The sequence below is a fragment of the Camelus ferus genome, chromosome 14, assembly GCF_009834535.1.
Source record: "Camelus ferus isolate YT-003-E chromosome 14, BCGSAC_Cfer_1.0, whole genome shotgun sequence".
NCBI classification, from domain to species: Eukaryota; Metazoa; Chordata; class Mammalia; order Artiodactyla; family Camelidae; genus Camelus; species Camelus ferus.
The window spans coordinates 49,457,651-49,468,025 of NC_045709.1; the positions used below are offsets into that span (position 1 = coordinate 49,457,651).

The 10,375-nt window shown below is 38.4% G+C and overlaps 1 long non-coding RNA gene across 1 annotated transcript in view; it reads right to left on the reverse strand.

The window, feature by feature from the left end:
• Window positions 1-10,375, reverse strand: part of LOC116668702 — a 172,175-nt gene that overhangs the window by 160,053 nt on the left and 1,747 nt on the right. Inside the window, exon 2 of the long non-coding RNA XR_004325933.1 lies at window positions 5,822-5,878. This is a non-coding gene — a long non-coding RNA (uncharacterized LOC116668702). The remainder of the gene's footprint in view (window positions 1-5,821; window positions 5,879-10,375) is intronic.

Here is a 10,375-nt window from a genome sequence, read left to right on the forward strand (position 1 = left end):
GCTGGATTTTTAAAAATAGCTTTCTGTATATGCTTTTGAAAGTTAGTAAGTTACAAATCATCAAAATTTCTGACATGATTCTGGTCTCAGATCTGTGCTGATGGATAGTACATGTCCACCATCATGGAAATGTCTACCTGAAACCATTTCTCCATCACAACCCTATTGTCTTCCAGAGAACAAACATCCAAAGAATGAAGAAATCATTTATGCTAATTTGTTGTGCCATGTTACAGATGTTTAATAATATTAAATATAAAATGTTAAAGTATCCTGATGTAAAAATTAGAACTGACACCACCATGAACAAGTTATTTATATACTCCTCTCCAAAAGTAGTTTACTGGGAACACACTTCTTCACATTTTAAGAACCTACTGAAATAAACAGGGCATCTGAAGCTATGTAACTCTAACTTTGTAGGTGATGCAAAATATGCTATTGATATAACTAATTTTCTCTGTTTCCAGTTGTCTTGGCTGGTTTTCAAGTGGTTATCATTGAATTGGTCATAAAGACAACAGCCGTGTCTTTGAAGACCAGTGAAACAATCACTGAGGTGGTCAGTCTTACTTATTTTTGGTCATTGTAACGCTGATCATCAGAAGAAGGCAAGCCAGTGACTGCATAAAGTCAACTATGAATCAATCCATATAGGCATTGATTCTATTAGAAGCAAGCCCTCGCCAGAGAGACTCCATCATGTCGTCCAACAGCATCCCCACCTTAATACCTACCTTCAAGCAACCAGAAAATGCATTAATAATAAAAATTATCTCTGATATTTCTAGACAGTCACTTTATCCCAAGCACTATATGAAACGCTTCTTCAAGTTCCAGAATTTAAATTTTACAATGGAGTCACTATTCTCCCTTTTACTCAGGAGATATATGGAGGTAAAATGATTTGCATGAGCCAAGTAAATGACCAGGATTCAGAGTTGCCAAGGTCCATGCTCTCTTCTCTTTTCCAGGCTACCTCCCTTATAAGAGGACATGAATCTCCCCCTTTTCTAGTCCAGAGGTTTAAAAGGAAGGTTCTTATCAAGAAGGTATTGGAAAATTTGCCTGCCATGTACAAATCCATCTTCAAGTCATTGAGAAACATCCAGCTTGCATAAGAACTAAGAGAGTTGGTATCTCATTGTTTAAGATACCTAGATAGGTCTCAGCCAAAAAAATGATAGCAAATAAACCATAGAAGGAACAGTCTTGTAATGTACTTAAAAAAATAAATAAAGGCCGCCTAAAGAGAACAGAACCTATGTTATATGACCAAGCCAAAGCCAACAGAACATCACTAAATATCAGAGTATTCACACATATGTATAGATGAAAGGTACATCTACCATGACCAGATCTTAGATATTTATCTTAGCCTTTTTCCCATACATCATATTTGTGACTATTCAGGAAGATGAAGTCCTGTATATTTTCACTGCCTCACTCATATGCTCTGAGGATTTCTAAATAATCAAAACAATTCATGGTATTAGGCCTGTTATATTTGCTCATGCAAAACAAACAATCCCTTTGCATGATTATTTCCATTGCCAGTCACTTCCAGAAATCTGTTGTAACAAGCAGCATCCTGACAAGTACAGGAAATGAATCACTCACCTTTTGACCTTCATCAATGTCTGCACCTAAAATTTAAACCTGTTACATGTTTGAAGACAACTGAAAAAGCTTCAGTCATTATTGCTTTGGATCTTCAGCTAATGGCCTGGGCTCTGAGTAAATATGATACTTAAAGAAATCAATTTAATAGTTGAAGGTTGGAAGATGATTGTTGTTAAATTAAGCATTAGAAATATTTTAAGAAATATTTAAGAAGTTTTTCTGAAGTAATTTGGTGAAAATGCTACCAAGACAATGACATTTTGCCTTTGCTTCTGATCCCTTGAGAAAATTCAGCTTTTCCCTAGCATAAAGGTAAGGGTCGTTTTGTTCTCAGACTTGATCTTCCCTTGACTTTCGAGAAGCTAAATTATGTCTGGAATTCCAAGGGAAAAGGGTCCTTTTTGTTTTTCAGGCAATTCCATTTGCCTTTATATATTTCAGATTGGATAACTTAAATACGTATTTTGGGAGCTAATTTTAAGCTAAACACTTCATTGATGCCTCCAGTGGTAAACATTTTCAGGAAAAGACATTCCTCTTGGAAACAAAGCTCCTTAAAATATCACATACCCTAGCTAATTTTACACCAAAAAAAACTGTCATGAAAAAAAATTTATAAAATATTTGGTAACAATACCGACACCACCCTGTGGTAAACAAAAGGGATGAAATATTTCCTTAGAATATTTCTTTGTGGTAAAGGAGGACCACAAAAGATCAGGTCACTTGGTTCTTGACATTAGATAGTGGTTAACATTACAGCTTTGAAAATATGATGATATATTATAGTCATATAAAATATTAAATCCACACATATATGTATCTGTAATAAAAATGGTATCTTATCTACCCCCCAAATTTTCATAAGGTAAAAGATTAATTGCTTGCCTTCTTGCTTGCATATAAAAGATTAAATATAACTGTGTAATAATAACCTTTTTCTACAAATAATTGACTACCTTACAAGATATGGATTATTCTTTGTGAATATCTAGGTGGTTGGATGATGGATGGATGGATGAATAAATGTAGAAGAAAAGAAACCGCGACAATCTAAAGATGTTATAGCTCTAACTCAGGATAAATTTTATCCAAAGAATCCCAGGGATAATGGTCATTCACCTACTTTTTAAACTACCTTGGAATTGGAAAAACATCATGAAAACATTTCTATGAAGTTCCTGATTGTCAAATCACCTAAATTCCAGGGTTAGTCTCTTACCAAATTGTTGAAAAGGGTAAATTTGTCTTAAATTTGTCTTGAGCACTCCCACCCTTGTTAGCTCTTGACCTAGTTTCTAGACACAGACTTCCCCAGTCCTCACACACCCCAGATGGGTATGTTCATACCCTTCTTGTGCAATTCCAGGCCTGCTCAGTTCCTACACCAATCCAGAGCAAGTTCTGTGTCCAACAATATAGTTCAAGAGTCGAACCCTCAACCCGCCTCAACTTGAAAATCTCTGAACTTACTCAAGTTCCCAGACCAAGGACCTGAGGGCTCAATGCTCCCACAATGATGCTTGAGTCTCTGGCTTCTACCAGCAGAAATAGAGAACTAGGCAATTAAGAATAACCTTCCTTTTGAAGATGAGAAATGGACGGATATCTTATATACACATATGTGTGTCTGTATGTGTGTATATTTTAACTAGCTTGAAGCCATCAAAAATTTAACAAAGTAATTAATTACTGGGCCAAGTTCCCAGAGAAATGGGAAAACCAGAGATGTGAGCCTGTCATTTTGAGGCTGTTTTTGCTTCCCCCAGGCATTTACCAATTCAGTTGCAGGAAGAGACAGCTTCTTTCCAGCCTTGCAGAGCCAAGGACAAAAGTTGGAGTCCAGGTCATACCGTGAGTGGGAGCCCTGGTAAATAACCCCCATTTGGGGTTGCAACTCAGAGGTATTGCCTCTTAAGAGTAAGGGTGGGAGGTAAATAAGCTTTCACATGGACTGAAACTCAGCTTCACGTTATATGTCAGCAGCATGCGTGCAGGACACCAGGGGCTCCCATCCATGGGAAAGTTTTGCTGAAATGCCAGCAAATGGTTCCTGTTCACCAGTCTTGGCCCAAGGCTTTCTGCTCACCCGTCCCATCCAATGTGTCCCTGCTTGCTGTTCTCAGCCTACCATCTTCCCTGCAGGATTCTTCCTGCTAACTAAACTCAGCCAGCAACTGTGGATCAACTCCCAGTCCAGAGCAACCCAGTGAACTTCTTCACCACCCAGTGGGCCACAACCACACCCTCAGCCATGGGGAGGGGTCCTCCTTTATAAATGTTTCCCCTTCTCTGGTGCTGTCTCTTAGCCCTAAGGTATTCTTTGAGCTCTCTCAGAAGGTGTAGTAGGCAGCTATAAATTACCACCACCTCCTGGTAGTCATTCCCTTGTATAATCCCCTAGCCTGAAGTGCGGGTAGGACCCAGTGACTTGTTTTAATGAATAGAACATAGAAAAAGTGATGAGATGTCACTTCCAATATTAGGTAACAAAAATACAGCAACTTCCATATTGAGCACTTTATCTCACTCTCCCGCTTGTTCAGAGAGAGGCCAGGTGCCAGGTTGGGAGCTGTGCTATGGAGGAACCCACGTGGCAAGAAACTGGTGTCTCTGACTGGGGAGGATCTGTGGCCTGCCAGCTCTTGAAAGTGGATTTGGAGGTGACTCTTCTTAGGCCCGCCACTTGGGTGAGTGGAAAGTACATTCTCCTCCAGTCAAGTCTTGAGATGACTTCAGTCCCAGGTGACACCTCCCCGTGGCCATGGCTTTGTGGGAGACCCTCAGCCAATATCAACCATCACCAGATTGCCTTCTACTGTATCCTTCCTGCTTGGTATTTGGTGCCCGGTATCTGGAATGTTCCCCAAACACCATCCTCACATCCCCAGACCGTTGTCCATCTCCATGGTGGAATCAATTTCTTTCTGGCCTGTCCTCTACTAGTGATTCTCTTTGCCTTCCCAATAGGAAAAGCCTGCTCTCAAGAAAGGACCACGAGCACATTAGTTCCTGAATGTGAAATTTTAAACATCATAAAGCCAGAGGGAAAGGTATGCATTTGGGCAGTAGTGAGGTGTAGAAGTAGGGAGGCCTCACAGAAGTCCTGACAACATAAGTAACACACTAGAAAGTCAATCAGGCACCACACTGCCCAGACGTTAACCCCATGCCACTGCAACAACCCAAAGATGTTCTTTTCTCATGTAAGCTCAGCAGGAAAGATTATCAAGGCTGGATGTTGCAATTTACATTAGAAATTAAGTTATTTATTGGTTCATTTGTTTGGCAGCAATCCTCTCCATTGGATCAGAGTAAGAAGTGAGGCGGGGCAGAAGAAAACAGCTCCTTCAGTCCTGGTACAAGGAAGGGCAGATGAACCGCGAGACTTTATTATTTAACTATTCGTATCTTGCACTTCAGTGACACTATAAACTATTTCCCAAGAGCCGTTTTACTTTAAAATATAAACAGCGTAATTGTAAAAGGTGCAAGGGCTATGGAAAACAGTATGGTAGTTCCTTCAAAATTAAAAACAACCCTACCATATGATCCAGGAGTCCCTTTTCCAGGTATATATCCAGAATTAAAAGCAGGGTCTCAAAGAGATATTTGCACACCTGGGTTTTGGCTGCTGTGATAAAAAAATACCATGGACTGCATGCTTAAACAACAAACATTTCTTTCTCATGGTTCTGGACGCTGGGAAGTCCAGGACCAAAGCTGGGAGAGTCAGCGTCTAGGGAGAACCCACTTCCTGGTTCACAGATCACTGTCCGCTACCTGTGCCCTTGCGTGGCAGAAGGGGTGAGGCTGCTCTCTGAGAGCTGTTTATAAGGGCACTAACTCCATTCATGAGGGCGCCACCTCCCAAAAGCCCCATCTCAAAATACCAACACACTAAGCATTAGGTTTTAACATACGAATTTTGGAGCCACACATACATTCAGTCTACAGCGCATGTTCATTGCAATGCTATTCACAATAGCCAAGAGGTGGAAGCAACCCATTGTCCAAGGACAGAAGAATGGATACACAAAGTGTGGTATGTACATACAGTGGATATTATGGGATATTATTCAGCTTTAAAAGAAGAGGAAATCCTATCTTATGCTACAACATGGATGAACCTCGAGGACATTATGCTAAGTGAAATTAGCCAGTCACAAAAAGACAAATACTGTGTGGTTCCACTTACCTGATGTATCTAAAGTAGTCAAATTCACAGAAATAGCAGAAGGGTGGCTACCAGGGCCTGGGAGGAGAAAGAAAAGGTACAGAGTTTCAGTTTTGCAAAATGAAAACTGGAGATGTAGGACAACAGGGATATGCTTAACACTAATGAACTGTTACAGTTATAAATGATTAAGGTGGTAAATTTTATGTTATGTGTTTTTGTTTGTTTGCTTTTTTGTTTTGAAGGGGGAGATCGTTAGGTTTAATTATTTATTTATTTTTGGAGGAGGTACTGGGGATTGAACCCAGGACCTTGTGCATGCTAAGCATGCACTCTACCACTTGAGCTATACCCTCCCCGTCTGTCATGTGTTTTTTAATCACAATAAAAAAAAATGATGTAGATTTTCAAAGGCTGAACCACTCTCTAGATCCTCTGTTGCTATATCCTGCCTGTCTTCCTGCCTGCTACTTGGTACCCACTGTCTCTGCTGTGGCCCCTCAGATGCCAGCCTTGCATCTCAACCAGCAGCCCTGAAAGGAAGTATGTCTCCTGTGCATCTCCTATGAGAGCACGTGAGCAACTTCATTTAAGTAATCCATAGCTGATAAAATCATTTCAGAATTCCTTTTTCCACAGGTAGCAATAACTGTTCTTCCTAGCAGGCCTGAAAGAGAAAAGGCAATTCCCTGCACATCCATGTCTAAGGACCAAAAATGGCCTTGGGAAATTGAGTACATCTTTGAAAGCACTGATAATCCCTCACCTTAACAAAGATGCTATAATTCTGAGATATTTATTTTGGTTTGGGCTCAAGATCAAATTATTCACCTAATGTACTTTCAGGAACTCCACTGTTTCCCTTTACATTTCAGTCACGCTGTTCTATTTTCCTACAACTAGATCTCAACCAATAGGAAATTTTTTAAAGGTGTCAGTGGGTTTTGACTGAAAAGATTTTCATTAAAATCCAGACCTTAATTATTAGCAGAAATGAAATAAAAATATCTCATTGACTAAACACAATTAAAAAAAAAAAAAACCCTGCTGTGGAAATTCTTTTTCTCGTCTCCTAGCATGCTCTATTTTGCACTGCAAAGAACTTTTCCTTTCTTTGAGAAAATAGCAGTTCTCCTTTATTCGACACTGAATTGTTAAATCCTCAAGTTTCTGTCTCTCCTCTCTTCCTAACTTCCTTTGACTATTTCACATCCTTTTGGACACACTATGAGAATATTAAAAGAACAGAAATAAGGAAAGGTGAAATTCAAAACAGAGGAAATGATCCAAAAACGTATCATAAATTATATCCCAATGAAGTAACAGCCCTCCAAAGAAGTGCCTTACAGATGATGGAATTATTCTAATATCAAGGAATGGTAGTGTTTTGTCCATGATTGAATGGCCTAAGAATTGTAATTGTAAATGTCAAGTGTGTACTGGCAAACCCAGAAAGCCCAGGTTGGACGGCCTGACTAGAAGGAATTTCTAAAACATTTTTAAGTTGTGCCAAGTAGTTCTTGTGAACAGTTTTAAGAAGTTTGTAGACCAGGTTATACTCATTTTTTTTCTTTTACTGACTCTGGTGTCAAAAAAAAATACATCAAAGAAATATAAAAATGACTTAAGCCATAAGCAGGAAAGCAAATCCTTTAATTAAATCCTTTAATTAGACGATAGCCTGAAGTAGCTGAACTGTGCTTTTCCTGAACAGAAAAAAAAAAGGAAGTATGGCCTTCTTACTTCTCATATTTTCTATAAGCAGAAAAGAATGGTGTCTTATTTCTATTGTCTATAAGTTTATCAAATTTTCATTACTGTAGGCATACTATCAAGTAATCATCAATAAATTTTAAAATCTTAGATCTTCTCAATTATAAGCACACCTTTAACTTATGAATCACGTTTCAGTTACAGAAACTGATAGCATGTATAAAATCAGTAAATAGAGCAGAAATAATGCTTAAATAAGAATTTTAATAGGAATAGTGTTCAAATCCAAAATATTCAAGGTTTTGCTACTTTAGAAGAATAAATGCATTTTCAAAAATCCCTGTTAAGCATGGGTCACAGGGAGGCATGCATTTGCCAAACTCTGCAAAATGTGATAACTATGCACTTACACTGTGTCCATTTAGCTATATAGAAATTATACCTTAATTGTAAAAGAAATTTAAAAAAAAAAGCATTCTCGACCATAAGTCCCAAATAGGTACCATCATTTAATATAAAAGTCCAAAAATAGAAAGGTTCAGGCTGTTTACTATTGATTTGTGCCATCACCTTAAAACTTCTGTCTGCTCTTACTTCAACCACTATGTGATCACTGGATCTGTTCCTAGGGGAAATGTGCTGCGAGGCAATTGAACTAACTCTCTCTGTATTTTTCACACACCTTGTTCCCCAGCATTCATGATTTAGAGAATGCAAGGTAGATTCTGAAGGGTACATTCATATCAAGGGGATCACATGAAAGTATTAGCTTTTCTTGTGACTAAAAGGGCTTTTCTTTGTTCTCTTACCAGGGGAAAAGTTTGCTTTGGGCAAGCACCCCATGGCAAACATCTTTGAGAAATGAATTCTGAAGTGCATTCAATCATGTCTTCGGACCATCTAGTTCAAGCATTTAAAAAGGATAGTGGGACATTGTTCCTCACCACTCTCTCTGTCTTTGATGGGTGATCTTAGTCAATCTAAGATTTTGATACACTTCTGAGGATACTTCAAAAAGTGTCTTCATAAAAGCAACTTTATAAAAGATTCCACATTTACTAAATCCAAAAAAAAAAAAAAATCCTTCATGAATGCTAACTGTAAAATTAGTTCAAATTCAAAAGTTTTCAGGAAAGGATTATTAAAACTTGATCCAACTTTTTGCTCCTATTTACAAATGAAGTTTATACAGCACTTTAACTACTGGTGAATTTATGAAGTTTCTCAATAAAGGCTTTTAAGCCATCAGGTGAAAAAAAAAATCCCTTGTATCTATAGTAATATTGCCCCAGGCAAGAGTAGAGAAAGTAAAAAGAAGGAAAATAAGGTCTGACATAAGATCTCTTCTCACTTTTCTGCTTTTCAGGACACGCTTACAGAATCAGGTAGTCTGTCAAACTGATGCACTAGAGTGAAATGGCTTTAAAGATCTAATCCTTTCCCTCCGTTTTACAAAAGAGGAAACTGAGACTCAATTTCTTGTGACTTGATTAAGGTCACTCATGTGTATCAAATAAGGACTCTTTTACATGGTTTCCTTTACATTTTCCCTCAATGTGAGGTTAAACTTCAATTAAATATTCTGATGTCTAAAACACTGCTTTCTTATAATAATAATAAAAAAAAATCTGTTTAGATTCTCTGTAATTAATCAAAAGCGCAGTCTGTGTAACCAGACAGGCCTGGATTCAAATCCTAGCTCCAAATCATAGGTCCACATGTGACCTTGACTGCACTTCTAAAGCTCCACTTCACTACCTATAAAATCATGAAAAATAATTCCTCACCCCAAAACTGTGGTGAGGGTGGAAAAAAGACTCCATGGATGAGGTGACAAGGAGATCCTGTAATAGGTAGTCAATACTGTATTTTAAATTCTAGATGAGGAATGTGGATGTATACCTCAAAATTATTTGGCTTTGACCGGGAGACCTATGACTAGACTTACTAAAACAGAATTCAATTAAATAACCTAAAATGTAATTATCAAATCTATAAAAAATTATTTCTTGAGCTCAACTTGTAGGTATATTGTGATGGTCCAGAAAGAAGCTACCACTCTGTCCTGTCCTGAAAAATTAATACCCACAAAGTCAATATTGAGCTATAAATCATGATCAAGTGCTCGGTTGTGTTTAGCTGTCTTAAAGTGCTAGGGAAAAAGGGGAAGAGACAGATTTCACTGAGGCTTAGAATAGACATCCAGGGCTGGGTGGCAGAAATATGAATGAAGGTGGGATCGAAGATGGGACAATCACTAAGAGGGAAGAGAAAGTGGCCATCTCTACGGCTCTGTGTATGAAGGGAAGAAGAACAGGTTCAAAACTAAGCAAAATATCCCTACCCCAAATGCATCCATATAATTCCTCATTCACATCACACCCTATATTGCTACTTGGCTATTTGATGCAACTGAATGTTGACCTTGTTTTTATCAAGACAGGGAGGATGAGTACTCTGCTCAAAACAGCCAGATCTGGAATTAGCACTCACAACCCTAGACCATATTGCTTATTCCCTTAGCATTATTCCTTAATCATGTTCTTTAGACCATATTTCACATTTTCAGTTCATCTTTTCAAATGCAAACTGATTTTCTACTTTGACTCCCAGAAAGCCCTGCACAGAAGCCCCAAAATCCAAGATTCTTGTCCCACCTATGTCACTAGCTAGCTGGGAAACCAAGAATGAGCCAAGCAGTCTCTAGGTGAATTGCTATGATGTATGGCTCCTCTTGGATCCGAAATTTCACAGATTCAATGGGGATTTAGCTGATTGGAAGACAGCAGAGTAATATCCAGTGTACATCGCACAGCCTGAATTTCTACCTTCTGTTTTATACAATCCTTGGGCAAGACTGTC